This window comes from Furipterus horrens, unplaced genomic scaffold (genome assembly GCF_987537825.1).
Source record: "Furipterus horrens unplaced genomic scaffold, mFurHor1.1.pri manual_scaffold_5, whole genome shotgun sequence".
NCBI lineage: Eukaryota > Metazoa > Chordata > Mammalia > Chiroptera > Furipteridae > Furipterus > Furipterus horrens.
In genome coordinates, this window is record NW_028327175.1 from 2,344,537 (window position 1) to 2,363,184 (window position 18,648).

Genomic DNA, 18,648 nt, shown 5'->3' on the forward strand with positions numbered 1-18,648 from the left:
AATGAAGGAAAACTCCTCAAATTTGGCAAAGGAAATAGATATACAAGTCCAGGAAGCACAGAGAGTCCCAAACAAACTAGATTCAGAAAGGACCACACCAAGACACATCATAATTAAAATGTCAAAGGTGAAAGATAAAGAGAGAATCTTCAAAACAGCAAGAGAAAAGCAGAGAGTTTACAAAGGGGTGCCTATAAGACTGTCAGCTAATTTCTCAAAAGACACTTTGCAGGCAAGAAGGGACTGGCAAGAAGTATTCAAGGTGATGAAAAACAAGGACTTACAACCAAGATTACTCTATCCAGCAAAGCTATCATCTAGAATGGAAGGGCAGATGAAGTGCTTCCCAGACAAGGTAAAGCTAAAGGAGCTCATCATCACCAAGCCATTATTATATGAAATGTCAAAGGGACTTACTTAAGAAAAATAAGATCAAAATTATGAACACTAAAATGACAACAAACTCACAACTATCAACAACTGAGTCTAAAAAATAAAAACAAAATCCAACTAAGCAAACCAGAACAGGAACAGAGTCATAGGTATGGGGATCATTTGGAGGGTTATCAGCTAGAAGGGGGAAGGGGGAGAAATGGGGAAATGGTGCAGGGACTAAGAAGCATAGACAGGGGGAAGTTAAGAATAATATAGGAAATGGTGAAGCCAAAGAACTTACATGCACGACCCATGGACATGAACTAAGGGGGTGGGATTGCTGGAGGGAAGGGGGGTACTGGGCAGAGGAGGGAAAAGGGAGACAAAAATTGGGACTATTGTAACACATAATCAATAAAATATACTTTAAAAAATTACCTGAATATACTGTTATTTATAGTTATTTTATTCAAATAAAGGCTATATGTTGTTACTGTAAGTCAAACTGTGTACAAGTAGTAAAGTTCTGCTACCAAACATACATATTAAGGTATTTTATCTTTTCAAACGACAGGCTAGGAAATGCCAAAATGAGATACTTGAAACAGTTTCCTTCAGTTGGCAAAGCTTTAACAAATGGCTTCATGAGACCCAGTTTTATGTGCAGAGGTGGGAATATCATGTTCTTTCTGTCAACAAGTGGCTCATGTAGAATGTTTGGGTCACCAGGTTTGAGGTCAGATCTTGGAGGCCAGTTCGACTCCACCCAGTGCCTCTCACGAGCTCTGCTGTCCCACATACACAGAAAACGGGGAGACTTGGTGTGTCCGCGTTGCTGACCAAGAAGGAAGCAGACCGTTTGAAGGTCAACACAGATGATCCAATTGTGCTTGTGATATTGCGACAGATCAATGACTCCCTTTGTGTCTTCATATTCTTCACAAAAACAAACCGAATGGCCAATTGGGACGGCACCAAATAAACTGCCATTGTGGAGGGGACACACTTCAAGCTCCGCTTTGAGCTGTCCATGGACAGTCGCCTGCAGTTGCCTAACAAGCCACCCCCGCCGAGTGAGCGCTCCCCGGCCCGGCGCGGCCCGGTTCCTGCAGCCCTCGCAAAACTCGGCGGCGCCACCCGCGCCGTCGTCACCCTGGTGTTCGCATGGAGCCGGCGCGGCGCGGGGGGACAAGCCACTTCTCCAGAGTCACGCAGCTACTGGGTGACGGGGCTGGGACCCAAACCAGGTCTGCCTGACGCCAGAGTTCACGGTCCGACCCGGGGGCTGTGCTGCTGGGGCCCCGCCCCGCCTGCTTAGGCCGCTCACGCTTCTCTCCCTTCTCTCTGTGCCGACCATTGTCGCCCCATGCACCCCACGGCCCTATGACCCCCGTGACCCTGCCACCCCACAGCTGTTGCTCCGCTCCATCCTCTCCACAGGGGAGGCTCCCAGCCTGCCTTGGTGCTTTTTTTCTGACGGCTGAAACAGAGGAAAGGAGAGAGGACCTTTCAGGTCCCTCCCGACTCTGACGCTCTGGATCGTCGCTTGCTACTCGTCTCGTGGCTCATCCCCGTGCGCCTGCCCTTTGTGCCTGGTTCCCGGGCTGTCAGCGCGCCCAGCGCTGGGCTGATGCCGGGGACAGCTGCTGAGGGGTTCCCGCTCGTGAGGACGCGGTGCCCGGGGCTGAGCGGCGCTGCAAGGCCACGGGCGAGGCAGACAGGGCCTTCCACGCCGGCCCCACGGCCCTTCATCCACGCCGCCCCTGAGAGGGCCCCGCCAGGCAGCCACCGTCCCCGGGCGGCGGGAGCCCCCAAGGGGGACCGAAGCAGCTTCAAGGGCGCGCCAGCGTCTCAGCGCTGAGCGCCAGCAACTGCAGGCAACGCGCGGGCGGCAGCTGGGAAACTCCTAGGAGAACAATAGACTTAGGGGAAAAGTCGTTCGCAAATTTATTTTTACGTGTTAAAAAATCATCCCACCCATGAACTAGACATTAAACTCGGATTTTACTCAACTGCATTCTAACCCCGGGCCCTTGGACGAAACGCTTCCGGCGAATAACCAGCCTGTGAGCCGTCCGCGCCGCGAGCGCCAGGCTGGGATGAGCACGGGCGGCAGGAAACGAGCGATGTTCCCGCGTGGATCTGCCTGCAGCCGGTATGTGCAGCAGACGAAGCGCCGCGCAGAGTCCTCGTGGGGCCGGGAGGGTAAGGGGCTGCTCCTTGTCCTCCGCACCGTGGGCGCTGCCCTCCCCAGCTCCCGGAAAAGGCAGCCTTTCTTTTTCCCCAGACCGTGCGCCACGGCCCTTCTGCTCTAAGCCTCCGCCTGAGACGCTTAAAGGAAGATCAAGGTTCAGTTTCACGAAAGCGAAGCAGTCAGGGCAGTAAGCATTTCCCCTGGATTCTGCGTCTGCTGCAGAACCCGAAACTCTGGTTAGTGCGGCTCAGTTATGAGCTGCATTGTGTACCACCCCTCCGCCCCCAATTCCTACATCAGAGCCCTAACTCCCACGAGACAGAATTAGCAGACAGGGCTTCGAGGAGCCGGCTGCGGGCAAATGAGGTCGGAAGGGGGGGGACTGCCTGTCCTCCTTAAGAGAAAGGCTCCAGGGCGTGCGAGCCCAGGGAACAGGCCAGGGAGGACAGATCTGCGAGGCCACCTGGGAGCCCGGGAGCACTCACCCCGCCTCCACCGGCGGCCACCTTGACCTTGGACTTCCGGCCTCTGGGGTGCTAGAGAAGGAATTTCTGTTGTGTCACTCGGTCTGGGGTCTTCTGCTGTGGCAGCCCTGTCTGACCACTGCAGGCTCCTTTCCTTTTTATTGCAAAGTATTTTATTGGCTGATGTATAATATTTTATCCAAAGAAGCAAAACACAACTCAACCAAGGAAACACCAAGAACAAAGCGCCCGCCCGTCAGCCGGAGCTGTACGCACTGAGTCAACTGACTTCAATGTGACGCAGAACAGACCGGCCACGTAGACACGTATGTTTAAAAGCACATAGACTGTTTCTCTATTCTCAAAGTTGCGTGGAAAGTGTTCTTCACAGAGAAACTACGATTTATTTATGGGAGTAAGAATTAGAAATTTGAGCAATGTTTAACATTTGTCGCAATTAAAATAATTATCAAGTCACTGGACATCATTTAACTCATATGAACTCATATGAGAACAAGTGGCCGCATGTACTTTGAACACTAACTGTCTGAGCAGGAGCCGCACCTGCGGCCTGGCCTGACGCGCGTGTAGACACTTCTATTCCCCCTCAGAGCAGAGGCACCTCGATTCTGTTCAGTGGCCCACAAAGGAACTTTTTCTGAAATCTTAGACCAGCGCCTGTGGGTCCTTAGAACGAGGAGCCGTGCCCCCTCCGCTCACCCCCGGAGAGAGCTGGGGTTTGCTTTTCATTAAGTAGCCAGGAAAATAAACACCCCAGGGTGGTGGCGTGAAGACCCGAGTGGGAGCTGGTGCCGGTGCCGGCGCTGGGTGCCTAGAACCACGCCCGTGCTGCCGGCTCTCTCAGTAAGTCCTCCCCGCAGAGAGGCGCTCCCACGCGGGAACACCGTATTCTCACGAAGGAGGGAGGGAGTGTCCTTACTTCTGTAAAGAACGGACGGCTTCCGTCTGTCTAAAGATCGGGTTTGCTCCTTCCCACGGGCTCTCTGCGCTGGCCGGTTTCCGCTCGGGCTCCTGGGCGGACGCCCACTCACGGTCCGAAACCCTCGCCCACCTCTCCTCCTGCGGCGCATGCACTCCCCCTGGGGCAGCGGGGGGGGGGGGGGGGGGGGGGGGCGGGGGGGTTGCCCTCGGTTTCCTTGCTGGGGGCGGGCTCTCAGGAGCTCTGTCGTGTTGCTGCTGTGGGACCCTGGCAGGTGCTCCCGGGACACGACCTTGCACGGCCGAATGGCAATCCGTGACCCCCTGCGGCTGATGGCTGGTGCCTCGGGGCCTCCAGCGCGTGGGCCAGTGGGAGAAAGAAGGACGTTTCTGATCTTCCGGAGGGCTGCCCACCTCCAGGTTCCCTCCAACCAGTTCACCGTGTCACGCTGGCAACCCCAGCGCGAGGTGGCCGTCTTCGCCCCGGGCAGAGGCGTTTTGTTAGGCTTCGGGGCGCACTGCCTACGGTTGTGCGCGTGAACCCAAGTTCTATGCGCGTGAACCCAAGTTCTAAACGATTGTAAATACACAGTAAGTAGAGGCCAGACTTCCTGTCCCTGGTCATGAATCATGAGGCAGGCAGGCCGTATGCTTTGAAAATCTACCCAAACGGAACATCAACCTGAACGCGCCGTTCGGCCGACCCCGGGCCTGAAACCCCCGCGCGTTTCCAGCGTGGGACGCAGGCTGGGCGGCCAGAGCCAGGGAGGCCGGGTGCCCTGGAGACTCAGGATGCCCAGGTGGGGGCTGAAGGGCTGTTCTGTTTTCTGGGTGCGGGGGCGCAGTAAGGTTCGCGTGGGCGGGAAGCAGGCAGGCCGCCGGCGTGACCCTGCAGAGGCTTCCGCACTGCGAACGCCTCCCTGTCCGGCACAGACGTGTGCGCACACAGAGGCGAAGGGCTGTTTTCTCTGCGTCGCGACTGTAACGCTCCGGGCCAGGGACCAGCGCGGCACTGTCTCGGCCCTTCCAGCGCTCGCTCCCTCCCCATGACCTGCGGGGCGCTCTGCGCATCAGGCCGTGGGCAGGGCATCCGCTGAGGGGCGGGACCACGTAGGCGGCTCACAGGGGGTGGGGGTTGGGTGGGAGCTTTCAGGGCGTGTGGCCCCCAGAGCTATGCCCTGGGAGGCCCGAACTGAGGCTCTGATGCGGGAGGACTGTGCCCACCGCATCCCGGGGCGCTTGTTAAAGTGCAGGTCCCTGCCGCACCAGACAGGGTGGGGTACGGATGGGAGAGCTGGGATTTCTATATAAAAATAAGATTTGCAGTTAATTCTTTCTTGAGCACACTGGCAAAACACACCATCCACCTTTAAGGGCAGTGACCGTCTGCTGTTTGTGCCCTGTCCCTAAGGACATGCCCAAATGAGAGGCCGGAGCTGGCGCTCAGGGGTTCGCCTTGGCAGAGGCGCCCCCGGGGAGCAGACTCTGCAGCGGCCGGGAGCTCTGGTCCTCCGGAGGGAGCAGACATGCCCCCCAACTAGCCGTGTGTACCAGGGCAACGCACACAGCTTTTCTGGACAAGGTGTCTTGCCGGTTAGATGAGGGCAAAAGGCAGAACTCATCTTCCAGAACTTGACCGAAACCATCTCCTTTTCCCAAGTCATGTGGTTAAAAAAAGCCCACAATTCACAAATTCCTGGAACCAAATATGTTTTGAAATTCAGAACGTGTTGTTTGGAAATCGAATATGAAGCGTTCATCAGATAGCACGGAGTACCTGCAGCAGCGTCGAAGGCAATACAGTTGAATCAAACCTGCTAATTACTTCTGGAGCAGAAAGTGTGAACAGCTGTACCAGCGGGATGAATAAAATGAGAAGTAGTCCCAAGTCAGGTTTCGCTGCCAAGTAAGATTTCTCTAAAGCTCCCCAAACTCTACCCTGATCCCAGAGCTTTGGAGTTTTAGGATGAAGGACTAGTAACCGGTGGGAGTGCCAGTGTTTGCAGGAGCCAAGGTCCGCGAAGTGTCTGACGCTGGAGGACAGGTCACCAAAGAGAGCCCAGGGCCAAGGGCGCCGCAGCTTCCTGGTCAAGGAAAGGGCCCCGAGGCTCAGGGTCACCAGCCCAGCCCTGTGCTCATGGACGCGGAGGGCGGCAAGTTAACTAACCCCCCACGTCTCACTTCCCCGGCTGCTGCGAGGATGGGACAGTTACCACATTTTTGGCATTGAGGACACTGCTCAGAACAGCTGAGGAATCGCACTAAACCTACCTGTTTCCCTCGCCTCTTTCTATTGGGGGTGGGACTGGAATAGAAAATGGGAGGCAGTGACTTGACGGAGGGCCCTGGTCAGTCCGTCTTTGTCACCCTGGTGTTTGTCCCCTGGTCTTGCACCAGGCTTGGCACCGCCCCTTCCCCTGTCCCTGTGCCTGAATGTCTCCATCAGTAAAACCAGGACTATCATCGCACCTGCTGATAAGATGACATAAATAGAAACAGATTCCGCTTTTCAAACAGGGGCTTCTTAGTTTCCCGCGACAGAAGCATATTTCTGCCACTAATTGCAGTCTCGTGGATTACTAAGCAAACTCAGGGAAAGCAGGGCCCCTTTGTGCGGAAACCGTGTCTGTGGCCCAGGAACCCAGACTAAGGAATTGCAACAAGAAACGGACACCCTCGGTTCTCACGAACTCACGCGTCTCCCCCGCAGCGCAGGGCGCTGCACTTCTGCGTGGAAGGACGCGGGCTGCGGGCCGGCCCCCCACTCCTGCCCCTGGGCTGTAGCTGGCTGTGGTCGCTGAAGCCCCCGCTGGTTCTGGGTCTGAAACTGTCCAAACGCAAGCTCTGGGTGGGAGCCCCCCGCTGAGCTGGGAGGGTCCGTGAACGATGGGCGTCTTTTTGGCCTGAGATGGGTTTCCTTTCACTCTGGCATTTACGTGGTACATTTCTTGTTTCCTTACAAAAACGCAAACCTCAAATGAAACGTCAGTATCAGATGTTTACGGCCATATACGCACCATGGTGGCCCCAGTCTACGCTGGCGGGAGTCTTTCAAATTCATCATGAGAGGTGTCACTCATGAATGGGCATCATCATCCCACCAGGGGAAGAAGGGGCGCTGTAGGAAGGAGAGGCTGGAATGGGGGTCTTCTTTTCTTCTCAGTAGTAAATTCCAAAGGATATACTTACCAGGCATGACAAGACTTCTAACACAGAAAAAATCTCTCCCGTGGGTCCAGCTCAGCCGTTTTTAACACTCCTTCGCTGACTGACTTAATTAGGGTACCCTTAAACAGTGGCTCTGGGCTACATGCTTGTGTGTCAACTTTCAGCCTCGGGCATGTCTTCAGTGTGAAGTGGTTAACCTCTGAGAAAATGCGCGGGTTCTTCATTCCCCATGCTACTGGGAAATGCCCAGCGTCTGGCCCCTTCTCTGTCACTGTCCTGGTTTGCCTTATATTTGTCTTAACTAAGGCCATTAACTCAGAACCTCGTGCACACCCCACCCACAGAAAAACCAAAGTCACAAGATAGGTAAGAATTTTCATTCAGTGATTCTAAAATACTTTATACGTAAATTATAAACACTTAAGTTTCTCGGTTTATCCATCACTGAAAGATATTTGAAAGGTATTTCCTAATAAAATCGCCAAATTATCACATTTTAAGGGCACTTGGGCATGGTAACAATGACAGAAAATAGTAACTAATTTTGAAAATCAGTATTTGCTTTTGAAAAAAAATGGCCACAGCTAAGCAGACCTGCTAACAAAACTCTCAACAATTGCATGCCTGTCGGTAAACCAGTTCGCTGAGATCTCTTTTGTGAAGGGACCTTCTAGGTCTGACAGGTGACCATGGGGCCAGCTGTTCCCTTCTCTCTTCCCAACTTCAGGGATGGGGTTACAGACCCTGAAGATGAACACTGATCCGTACGATCTCCCCGCAGTCAGAACTCACGGAACCCTTCCGGAAAGACAAGGCGGGGCCTTGTTCTGTAGCAGTCATCACGGCAGCACCACCATGACGTGCTCCTGCCAAGGGCACTGAACCCGAGTTTTGCCAGAACTTAAGATCAAACTCTTTGTGGGAAATAGGGGCCCAAGGAAGGGGACGAACCACGCCATCTGGGAGCCATCAGACAAACCCAGAATGTGGGCAGCCTCGTGGAAAAGAGACCTAGTCTCTACTAATTCGTATGAGCCACATAAATGGCTAAACCTTTTCTTAAAAAAAAATCGAAATTCATACTAATTAACTGGGAGGGGGGGTAGCACTGGGGAAGTCTGAATATGAACTAGGTTTTAGAGTATAACGGGTAAATGGCATAATGTCTGAAATTCGTTTTGAACTACTCAAGCGACCTGCTACCAACTACGTGCAAACGATACCAGTGTCGTCCAACCAGAGCACACAAGTCACACTACTGTTCTCTCCACTTTTATCACTGAGCCTTTTCATAATAAAAATGAATCACACGGAAAACTCGACAGCCTCCTTCAGAGATATGCTCTAATGACTTTACACTCCTGGGAATATGCGTGTACCCCTCAATTACATCCTTGTTCCACTGTATTCTGCTCTCCACGTGGGGAGATACAGAACACGTGCCATTATACCTTGTGGCTCTTGAAACAGGTGGTCCACGGACCCCTGGGTTTCCTTGAGACCCGTTCAGGAAACCTATGGGGTCAAAACTCTTCATAATGAAAGTGACATACGCTGTCTTCTCACTGCGCTGTTTGCACTGGTGGCGCATAATCGGTGGGTGCTGCTGTCTGATGGGCGTCCACACCGGTTTCCCGGACAGGGAAGCGCATTCCACCACTGTGGCCACGACCAGCAGCTTTCTTAAACATGAGCGAACACGCCGTGCGCCACTTGTGAATAAAAGTTTTAATGGAGAGAAAAGTCGCTGGCGTCTGAACATGAATGAAGGCAGTGGCACCGCCCGCCCCGCGCGTGGACGAGGCCTTCAGGCCGAGGCAAAGAGCGCCTGCCGTCTACTCAAAGGCAGTGAAAACGAACCTTACTAACAACCTCGAGGGCCTGTCCTCCACCAGCACGTGTGAGGAACGGGAAACACGCCTGCTGCAGGGGAAGTCCGATGGCTGTCTGCTGTCGCCGTTGTCCCCTCTAATGTTGCTCGCTTGGGTCCTCCCTTTCTGCCTCGTTGAGTGTCGCGAAAGCTCTTTGATCGTTTCTTTTGTTTTCCTGTTCTCTATTTTATTTATTTCGGCTCTAATCTTTATTATTTCTTTCCTTCTGCTAACTTTGGGTTCAGTGTGTTCCTTTTTAGGTCCCTAGTTAGATTGTTTTGTGGGTTTTTTTGGTATGCTCTGTACTGATTCACAGCTCTCTGAGGCCGTTCAGGTTTTCCCGTCCAGTTCCTCACACTGGATCATCTCTGTTCATCTTCTGCCAGCTCCACTCTATTGCTGAATCCCTCTGATGAGTTTTCACTTCAGTTACTGTACTTTTTAACTCCAGTGTTTCTGCTTAGTTCCTTTCTTAAAATAAATCTTTTAGTCGTATTTTTAAATTGGTGAGTCATTGTTAGCATACTTTCCTTTAATGCAACGATCTAGGTCTCTATACAATTTGTGATCACATTAAATTTATAAATAAAGAAAACTGACATCATTACGTTGAGCCATCCTGTCAAAGAACAAGAATACTGTTTCATACGTTCAAGTCGATTTTGTGTCTTTCACAGGTATTTTATAATTTTCTTCATACAGGTTTTGAACAATTCTTATTAAATGTATTCCTAACTTATCTCTGATATTCTTTACCAATGGAATTCTCTCAGTCATCTATTTTAACTTCTAACGAGTTATTCTACATATGAATGCCACTGGTTTTTATTGTGGTAAAAACATGTAACACAGGATTTGCCATTTTGAACACTGTTAAGTGTACAGTTCAGCAGTGCCAAGCAGACTCACTCCGTCATGAATCGTCTCATGGACTGAAACTCTGTGCCCATTAAACTGTCGCGACCCGCCCACTGGCAACCACCACTCTCACCTGTTGGCCGTGGAAGTTTGCCTCTTCCAGAGTCTCCCAGCACCTGGCATCACGCAGCACGTGTCTCCTTGTCCCTGCTGATGTCGCTTGGCATGACGGCCTTAAGAGGCATGTGACAGGAGTGCCCTCCCGTGTAAGTTGGACCGTGGTCCGCTGTAGGCACGCGCCGCATTTTTTCTCTCAGCTCGACTGTCGGTGGGCACTTGGGTTGCTCCCACCTCTCGGCTACAGGGAAGAGAGCTGCCGTGAACACGGGCATACAGGTGTCTCTTCCAGACCCCGCTTTCAATCCGCTTGGCTGTCTACCCAGAAGGGAGATTGCTGAATGATATGGTAGCTCCGTTTCTAATTTTTGAGGAACTACCATACTGTTCTTCATAACAGAAGACCTACTTTACAGTCCCCACCATCCTCCACGTACGAGGGCCTCCTCTTGCCCTTGGGAAGGGAGAAATAACTGACGTGCGCTTTGTTGGAACCCGAACCGCGAGTCCCTCCTAACTTTTAACAGTGTGAAGATGTCCTGAGGCCTGAATATTAGAGAAGCACTGCTTGAATCTATCGTGAAGCTCTGACGAATGAGATTTTTAAAACTAAGCTCCAGAGCTTGGGGCCACGTTGTGCCCAGAGTCAACACTCATGTGTTGGACACTTATTATGTGTTCGTAAGAGAGATCTCATGGTCACTGCTCTTACCAAAATATTTTTTTTTAATTAAAACAAGATGTGAGGAATAAAACACTATGGAACCTTTACAGCAGGAAGGTCCCACAATGCCGAGGCATCGTTTCATAGTCAATATTTCAGACAAAGCTTTTCAGGACCAGACTCTCCGATGGAAGGAAACTCAGGCACCCTTCACACGTCCTGAGACCTGCTTGCTGTCTCGTGCATTTCTGACGGCCGCGCCAACGCTGGCCCCAGCTCTTATTCAATGGGTTGGCAACTGGAGAAATATCACTTTTTGGTCTGAGGACAATTCTCAAATTTACAAGGGGTCCCCATTTGATTTCTATCTTATTATTTTTTTAATTGAGGTATACTTGATATATAACCTTATATTAGTTTCAAGAATACAACCTAAGATTATCTGTATATATTGTGAAATGATCACCACAGCAGGACTAGTTAACCTTGTCACCACATAATAACACATTTTTGTCTTGTGGTAAGGACTTTTAGCATGTATTTTCTTAGCAACTTCCAAAAACGCAATACACTATTAGTAATTACAGTCGCCATGGTGTACATTATTACATCCCCGTCATGTATTTATTTTATAACTGGAAGTTTGTACCTTTTCACCGCTTTCAACCCCCTTCTTCCATTTTACCTACCCCGACATGTGACTCCGCTAACCACCAATCTGTTCTATCTAGGAACTGTTTTTTTGTTTTTCAGAACTCCACAGACAAGAGAGTTCATACATTTGTGTTTCCTGTCCGACTTACGTCAAGAACCATCATGTTGTTGCCAATGGCAAGATTTCCTTCCTGTCTGTGACTGAACGGTATTTCTGTGCAGGGGAGTGTGTGTGTTTCACGTTCTCTTTATCCACCTGCCCACTGACGGGCTCTTCGATTGCTTCCTGATCTTGGTGACTGTAACTAACACTGCAATGAACTTGGGCTGGAGATGTCTTTTTGAGTGTTTTCACTTTCTTTAAATAAACACCCAGAAGGGGAATTCTGGGTCGTGTAGCAGTTCTAGTTGTAACTTTCTGATAAACCTCCACAGTGTTTCCCAAAGTGGCTGTGCTGATTTACATCCCCACCAAGAGTAGACAATGGTTCCCGTTTCTCCATATCCTCGCCAGTGTTTATCTCTTGCATTTTTAAAAAATATTTTATTTTAGAGAGAGGGGAAACAAGGGAGAAAGAGAGGGAAACATCGATTGGCTGCCTTTTCTGCGCCCCCAACCAGAAACCTGGCCCCCAACCCAGGCATGTGCCCTGACTGGGAATCGAACTGATGACCTCTGAGTCTGCATGCCAATGCTCAATCCTCGGAGCCACACCAGCCAGGGCATCTCTTGCACTTTTAATGCTAGATGTTCTAACAAAGGTGAGGTGATATTTCATTGTGGTTTTGATTCGCATTTCCCTGACGATTAATGATGCTGAGCATCTCTTTTATGCACTCATTGGCCATCTGTATGTTTTCTTGGGAAAAACATCTACTCAGATCCACTGTTCTTTGCTGTTCAGTTGTGAGTTCTTCATGCATTTATATACCTCTTATCAAGTATATTGTTTACAAGTATCGTCTCCCATTTGGCTAAGTGGCCTTTTCATCCTGTTGATGCTTTCTTTTGCGTTACAGCTTTTGGTTTTTATGTAGTCCCACCGGTTTGTTTTTTTAATTAGATATTTTATTTTACTATTATTTTTTAAAGATTATCTATTTTTTTGAGAGAGGGAAGGGAAGGAGAAAGAGAGGGAGAGAAACATCAACGTCTGGCTGCCTCCCACGCACCCCAACCAGGGACCCGGCCCACAACCCAGGCACGTGCCCCGACTGGGAATCGAACCAGCGACCCCCCGGTTCACAGATCAGCGCTCAGTCCACTGAGCCACGCCAGCCAGGGCCCCACCTGTTTTCGTTTCTGTTGCCTTTGCTTTTCATATCAAATCCAGAATGACATCAAGACCAGTGTCTAAGAGCACACTACGTTTTCCCGTAAGTTTCACGGTTTCAGGTCTTATGAAGTGTTCATGTCGTTTTGAGATACTGTTTGTGCACGAGACGGTGGTGGGGTTTCCCTGTTTTGCGTGTTGCCGTCCAGTCTTCCCAACACCATTTACTGAAGAGGCTGTCCTTTCCCTACCGTGCACTCCTGCCTCCTGTGTAAAGAACTCACTAACCCCACACGCGTGGTCCTTCCCGGGCTCTCTCTGATGCCAGAGCCCCACTATTTCAGCTGTAATGTCGTTTGACATCAGAGCGCGTGATGCTGGCGGCCTTGCTCCTCGTTCTCGGGACTGCTTGGCCCATTGAAGGCTTCTTTTTGTGCGTGTGGTTTCATACGAATTTCAGAATTGTTTCATCTATTTCTGTGAAAAATGCTCCTGGGATTCGGACAGGGCTGCATTGAACCTGTAGATTGCTTTGGGTAGCGTGAACTTTTTAACACTAGTCTTTCTTTAACAGTATTAATTCTTCCAGTCCACGAGCAGGGAGTATCTTTCCGTTTGTTGTGTCTTCTTCAGTTTCTTCCATCGATGTGTCACAGTTTTCAGTGTATGGGTCTTTACATCCCTGCTTAAACTTATTCCTAGGTATTTTATTACTTTTGGTGTACTATAAAGAGGATTGTTTATTTACATCTCTAATAGTCTGTTACTAGAGTATGTATATGCAACAATTTTTGTATATTGATTTTGTATCCCACACCCTTACTGAATCCATTTATTCTAACAGTTTTTTGGTGAAGTGTTTAGGGTTCCTATATTGGAAACAGTGGCAGTTTTACTTCTTTCTTTCCAATTCAGACGCCTTTTATCTCTTGTTCTTGCCTAACTGCTCTGGCTAGGACTTCCAATACTACACTGAATAAAAGAGTCTCGTTCCTGAACTTAGAGGACACGCTTGCAGCTTCCCACCACTGACTAAATGTCACCTCTGGGACTGCCATGCACGGCGATGGCTTTATGACATGGAAACATGTTCCCTTCCCTATCTGCCCACCTCGTTTTTTAAATCAAAAATCAATGTTGTTTTTTCAGTTGTGTTTTCTGCATCTACTGAGATGATCATGTGAGTGCTACCCTTATTTTTGTTACTGTGATGTATCACATTAAAGATTTGTGGTTGTCGGATCATCTTTGCCTTCCCAGAATAAATCACATTTCATCAGCACGTATGATTCTTTTCATGCACTACTGAATTGGGTTTGGTAATATCTTGTTAAGGATCTTTGCCTCCATGCTCATCAGAGAGGCTGGCCTGGACTTTTCTTTCCTTGTGGTGTTCCTGTCTGGTTTTTGCTGGCCTTGTTAAATGTGTCCTGACGAGAGGCAGAGACGTGGACCTGAGGGGAGGAAGGGACTGCAGGACAAAAGCAAGATGCTACTGGCCTGGAAAGTGGAGAACGAGACTCAAGACAAGGCAGGCAAGAAATGCAGCTCTGGAGTCTGCGGAAGGCAGTGCTGTGCGTTCTCCCCAGATCGATCCCTGCCGACACCTCGATTTTGACCCAGAAAAAATAAAAACTGACTTTGGACTTCTGAACTCCAAAAGCGTAGAATAAATGCATGCTGTTTTAAGCCAGCTTATTTGTGGTAATCTGTTACAATTATAAGAAACTGATACAGAGACTACAAAGCCTGTGCTTACTAGAAGAATCACATTTTTGTTTGAAATTCCATCTAGTTTTATTCAATTTCTGTTTCTGATATTCTAGTCACCTTGATCCTAAGCACCAGGCAACCTACAAAGAGGTATGTGGCCTTTGAACTTACAAGATAACCTTTTCTCTAAAAAAAAACCCTTCATTGGCATCCTCTATTCCTCGTTCACCAACTCTTCTTCATTTACCAAAAATGTTTCCCAAGGGATTGGCCTTGACCTCTCCTCTCTCTTCTGCATAATCTTGTACTTGGCACTGTATTCACGGCCATACCGTTAGCTGTTACGTACCCCCAAGTTCCTGGCCCGCCAGCTAAGCCCCAGGCCCACACTGCCGATGGTCTGCTGTGAATCTTCCGCCGGGTGGCTCCCTGGCATCTGGCAGTCGGTATAACTAGGAACGAACGCATCTTCCCATGCGTAGATTTATAAACAGAAAACCAAATCACACCGGAGGATGAATGCTTCATCAAACAGGGTATGTTAAGAATTTTGTTGTTTTCTTTTACACAATAATGGAAAACTAGAGAAGTATCTTTTTTGTTTGTTTTTGGTTTTTTTCTTGAAATGTCATTTTTGAGTAATATTTCTTCCCAACATTTCCTCACTTTGCCTTGTTCCACATGGACCATCCGTCACGGTGCAGTGACTGCAGGAATGGAAAGTCTGACTTACAGACTGTATTTTATATGAATTCTAACAGCACAATCCTCTTTATTCAAAAACATTATAGTTATCTGTTTATCCATTATAAAAGCCATACAAAGTACTCATTAATCATGTACATCATAAAGTGCAGCTTTGACATACACTGAGGTTTAATGTTTACATCAATTTTCTTGACATAATATTTCCATAACTAAAAAGTATCAATTAAAAATTTTTTTACTTTTCAATAACAGTTGACATATAAGTAAAATCCTATGGTATTTGTTTTTTTCTGACTTTTTTCACTTAGTATAATACCCTCTAGGTCCATGCATGTCATCACAGATGGCAAGACTCCATCCTTTTTAATATCTGAGTAGTATTCCACTGTCCATGCGCACCACTGCTTCATCCATTTGTCTGTAGGACAATCAGCTTGCTTCCGTATCCTGGCTATTACAAATCTCACTGCAGTTACCAGAGGGGTGCAAATACCTTTTCAAACTAGTGTTTTGTATTTCTGCAGATAAATACTGATCAGTGGAGTTGCTGAGTCATGTGGAAGTTCTATTTTTTATTTTTTGAGGAGCCTCCATAACTGGTTTCCACAGTGACTGCACCCGTCTGCATTCTCATTGAGAAAAGGCACCAGGGTTCCCCACTTTCCCCATATCCTCACCAGCACTTGTTTGTTGATTTATTGATGGTAGCCACTCTGACAGGCGTGAGGTGGTATCTCATGGTGGTTTTAATTTGCATTTCCTTGATTATCCAAGTTCAGCATCCTTTCCTATGTCTATTGGCATCTGCATGTCTTCCCTGGGGAAATGTCTAGGCGCTCAGCTCATCCTGACTGATTTTTTGGGGGGTGTTAAGTTGTATGAATTCCTTACATATTCGGGAAATTTACCCCGTGGAATGTATCACTGGAGAATCACCCTCCGCCATTCAATAGGCTGCCTTTTTCCTGTTGATGGCTTCCTTTGCTGTGCAAAACCTGTCTAGTCTTACTTAATCCCATTTGGTTAGTTTTTCTTTTGTTTCCCTTGCCTGAGGAGACATCCAGAAAGGGATTCCTAAGAGCGATGTCGAAGAGTTTATTGCTCAGGCTTCCTTCAAGTTTTTATGGTTTCAGGTCTTACACTGAAATCTTTCACCCACTTTGAGTTCATGTCTGTATGGTGTGAGTTGGTCGTCCAGGGGCATTTTCTGTGCTTGTGTCTGTCCAGTTCTCCCAACACCATTTGCTGAAGAGACTGTCTTCTTATCCCATTGCATGTTATTGCCTCCCGTGTCCCGGATTAATGGGCTGCGTAGGTGTGGGTTTACTTCTGGGTTCTCTCGTCTGTCCATCAGTCTATGCATCTCTAGTTAAGCTAGTACTGCACTGTTTTAAATACTATATAGTCTTGTAGTACAGTTTGATATCAACATTCCTACAACATCGTTCTTTCTCAAGATGGCTTTGGTGATTCGAGGTGTTTTGTGGTTCCATCCACGTAAATTTTAGAACTGTTTGTTTTATTTCTGTGAAAAATGCCATTGGTATTTTGAAAAGGATTGCACTGAATCTGTGCATTCCTTTGGGAAGTACGGACATTTAAAGATGTTAATTCTTCCTATCCGTTAGCATGGTATAGCTTCCCATTGACATATCTTCTTCAATATCTTACAGTTTTCTAAGCACAGGTCTTTCACTCTGTGGTTAAATTTATTCTTAGGTATTTTATTCTTTTTGATGCAACTGTAAGTGAGACTGTTTTCTTAATTTCTCTTTGTGAGAGTTTGTTATTGGTATATAAAAATAGAACTGATTTCTGAACATTTTGTATCCTGCTTTATTAAATTCCTTTATTAGTTCTAATAGCTTTCCTTAGGGTTCTCTATTGTATCACGCCATTGGTAAGGAATGACAGTTTTACTTCCTTTCCTGTTCAAATGCTGTTTTCCTTGCCTTCTTGCTGTGGCTAAGACTTTCAATACTGTGCCGAATAAAAGTAATGAAATCAGACATCGTTTTGTGTTGCTGATTATAAAGAAAAAGCTCTCAGCTTTTCACTTTTGAGTATGACATTAGCTGTGAGTTTGCCATATGTGGCCTTTATTATGTTGAGGTATGTTCCCTGTATTCCTACTCTGATCAGTTTTTAATAAAAAATGGATGTTGGAATTTGTGAAATGTGCTTTCTACATCTATCAATATATCATTCTTATTCTTCTTTTTTTAAATGTGGTGTTATCACGTTAACTGATTTTCAGATATTGAACCAGCTTTACAACCAGGATAAATCCCACGTGATATTGGTGTATGATCGTTTTAATATAGTGCTTTATCTGGTTTGCTAATATTTTGTTGAGGATTTTTATATATCTATGTTCATCAGAGACGCTGCCTTATAATCTTTTTTTGTAGTATCTTTGTCTGGTTTTGATATGAGAGAAATGCCAGGCTCGTAAGATGAATTTGGAAGCCTTTCCCCCTCTTAATTTTTTTACCTTTTTTTTGAGGACAGGCAGTGATTGCTCCTTGAATGCTGGTAAAATTCACCTGTGGAGCTAGCTGTCTACCTGGTCCAGGGCTTTGGTGTGTTGGAAGTTTCTGATAACTGTTTCAATTTAATCAGTAAGTATTGGTCTGTTCAGACTTTGTTCCCAATTCAGCTTTGGGAGATTGTTATGTTTCTAGGAACTGATCCATTTCTCCCAGGTTGTCCCATTTGTTAGCATTTAATTGTCACAATTTCCTGATAATGCTTCGTATTTCTGTGGAGTCAGCTGTCTATTCTCTTTGAGTTTCATGTGCACTTGAGAAAAATAAGTTCATCTGGTCTAATGTGTCATTTAAAGCCACCGTTTCTTTGTTGATTTTCTGTCTGGATGATCTGTCCATTGGTGACAGCGGGGTGGTAAAGTCCCCTACTGTGACTGCTACTGTTGACCTCTGTCCCTTTATGTCGGTCACTATTTGCTTTATATATTTAGGAGCTCCTATGATGGGTACATAGGGGTGTCCAAGTTATCCCCTCTTGATGGGTAACCCCTTCATTCTTATGAAATGCCTTTGTCTCTTGTTGTGGTCACTGCTTTGAAGTCTATTTTGTCTGATACGAGTGTGGCTGCCCCAGCTTTACTTTTGTCCCCATTTGCAGGAATGTCTTTTTCCAGCCGTTCCTTTCAGCCCCTGCGACTTCCGGTCTTAGGTGACTTTCTTGTAGGCAGCATACGCACAGGCTCTTACTTACTGATTCAGAGCCACCCTGTCTCTTCACTGGAGCATCTAGTTCAAAGTAAGTATTGATAGGTATGTAGTTATTGCCATTTTATTCACTGTTTTCTGATTGTTTTTGGAGTTTTCCTCTGTTTTATTCTCTTAACTCTCTTCTCTTCTATGTTGATGACTCTTTAGTTTCGTGTTTGGATTCCTTTCTTTTTATCTATTGTAGATTTTTCAGGCTCAAAGGAGTTTAGAGAATATAAAGTTCTAATTAAAGAAGACAGCCCCAATAATAAGTCTGGGTTTAGATGATCAGGTTGCAATGTAATCCTGAATTTCTCTATCCATAATAAACCAAAAGGTTTCATAACATGGCATTTTAATGATGACGGCTGCTTGTTCATGAACACAAGTCACCGGAAAATGGCCACAGAAAG